A 2,775-nucleotide genomic window follows, 5' to 3' on the forward strand; every position below is an offset into this window, starting at 1 on the left:
AATATTTCTCTTTAATACATAGTGTATTTCTGTGCATTTGTGAGTGCATTAAATAACTTTCCTATCTAGAGACAGTCATAACTGCTGCCTAGTGTTGAACACAAATAACATTTCAGGGTGTTTGAAACTGTAGCATGACAAGAAAATACTGGTGGTTTCTGCTGAGACAGAAGTATGGGTATTGCTAAAATGACTCCAGTTTAACCATTCTTCTGATCTTTGCCCTTGCTTGTAACTGGAGGAAATGTTCCCATGAGAGCTGAGAATGGGTGAAAGTGAAGATGGAACTCTTTGCCCTCAAAATTCATGGACCTCCATATTCTTGTGGAATGTATACAACTTACCCTTGTTCATTCAAATGCTGATTTCTCTACCCTACTAGCTGGTTTCAATTTGGACATTGCATTGTGATGCTTATTCTGTGATGCTGTCTCAAGTTTGTGTAACCATGCCACCATTTGTTCTCTGTATTGCCAATAAAAATAATCAGCCAATGCTGAGCAATGGAGGGAATAGTATGGGACATCTTTGTCTGGAAGGGAGGAGAAAGGAGCCAGTGAGAAGAGAAATCCAAGAAAAGAGAACCTGGAAACATCAGGAGAAATGAACTGGACCTAATATATGACTAAAAAGCAAGTAAAATTGTTGCAAGGTACATTAATATTTACTATTGATATATCTTTTAGTAACGCTGCTGTTAATCCTAAACAGCTGTATAACCAAATCACTATGATTTATTTAGTTAACCTGGAACACAATGCTGGGCAATAGTTACTCCAGCCTAAACCTCCAAGCCCTCATAGTTTCTAACATTTAGATTCACCCATTATACTTGCTTTTAGTGATATCTGAGGTCCACTCCATCTCTCCACCTTGTTCAAAGTCCTCTCCTCCAGCTTCTGTTCTCCCAGCTTCTCTCCTGCTGCTGCTCCTCCTCTGCCTCCCACTCCTTCCTGTCTTCTGGCTCCTCCTCTCTCCCTCCTATTCCTTCCTCTCCATTGCTCAACATTGTAGCTGGTTGCTTTATTTTGGCATGTTGACACAAAGTTGAGACAGGTGATGCTTAGAATAAGTATCACAATGCAATGTCCGTTTTGAAACCAGAGAGTGGGGAGAGAAATCAGCATTTGAATGAACAAGAGTAAGGTGTATACATTCCAAAAGAACATTATACCAACATATAATGTGGGAAATCTGAATGGGAGGAAGCTATGTGGCCTTGGAGGTTTAGGGTAGAGTAATTATTGCCCAGCATTGTGCTCTAGGTTAATTAAATCCTAATCTCTGTGGTGATTTGGGTATACAGCTGGTTTAGGAATATTTAACTAAAAGGTAAATCAATGTTAAATATTAATAATCATCAAAAACCTCACATTAAAAATTTCATGCTGCCACAATTGTCTGGCAGAGCCTCTGAGAGCTGATTATTTTGCTGACACTAAGTAGTGAATGAAAGCGTAGTGTTCTTTCTGGGAAAGGTGGTCCATGTGTTAGCATATAGGCAGCCAGCCTCTAGGTTGCTGTTTAAAATCTTGATAGTATATTATAAGTAACAGAGTTTTAAAAGTAAAATATAATTCTCCTTTGAGTACTGCATTTTAAATTATTTCCCTTTTTTTTCTTTTGGTACAATTGTTTGTTTTGTGTGTGTGTGTTTGTGTGTTTGTTTGTTTTGGTTGCTTAGTTAGGGGGTTTTTGTTTTTGTTCTTGACAAAGTCTCCTGTAGCCCAGGCTGGTCTCAAATTCACTGTAGAGCTAAGGTGGGTCTTAAACTCCTGATCTGTCTGTCTTCATCTCCCAAAAGCTGAAGTTACAAATAAAAGCACACACATGGATAAATACTGTATTTACTGCCAGAGGAAAAAAATTAAACATCTTAATAGAAAATTCAAAATGAAACTGAATGCATTTTGTGAACAGCTTCTACTATGCACTTTAAAAAGCTTCGTCAATGTTCTCTTCAGCCTTATAACTCAAAGTGTATCCAGAGTCCAAAGACAGCACCTTAACAGGGAATCTCGGTAAGAATGCAGGCTCTCCCAGGTTCATCTCCACCTACATCTTAATGTGATTCCCAAGAGAGTCCTAAGCACATGTTCTAATATAGGGGTTCTTCACTTGGCGCCTACGGTCAAATGCACTTCCTAAATCCTTGAATTTACTTCTTCACATGAATGCAGACATCTTCCTAGGAAGAGATGCTGAGTGTGCATCAAACTCTCAAGGTAATATGTGATCCCAAATCGACTAAGAACCTTGCCCTTAGGCACCTATGCTATAGTTACTCTGCTCTTGGATTCCAAGTTACTTCAAAAACTATGCTGCTCTTAATGAGGTCTGTTGAAGAAAGACAAGAATGAAGGTCAGAATGTCACAGTAGGTCACTTATCTCAAGAATTTATTCATGAGGAGGGGCCAAGATGGCGGCACCGGGAGAACACCGTGTCTGAGAAGCGGGACAACACACTCTGTGCAGCGACCAGGAGACTGAACTCTGGGCCTTAAAACAACAGCGATGGATCGTGTTTCCCAGGTGAGGGGAGGCTCCCACGGCGTGGGAATCGGTCGGGTCCACTCGCGGCTGCCCAGCCAGAACCCGGAAGAGAACCCGGCTAACGCGGGTTTTGGGTCTCCGGGCTGGTGCTGCAAGCCTGCTTGTCCCGATCAATTTCCCAGGCTGATTGGTGGGCACGGGTGCCTGAAGCTGGGAGTCCCAGTCGCAAAAAAACCCCACAGGGAAGGAAAGTTGCCAGACTGGTCACGGGTCACCCAGTC

The sequence above is a fragment of the Psammomys obesus genome, unplaced genomic scaffold (genome assembly GCF_907164565.1).
Source record: "Psammomys obesus unplaced genomic scaffold, mPsaObe1.curated_primary_1811, whole genome shotgun sequence".
Taxonomy (NCBI): Eukaryota; Metazoa; Chordata; class Mammalia; order Rodentia; family Muridae; genus Psammomys; species Psammomys obesus.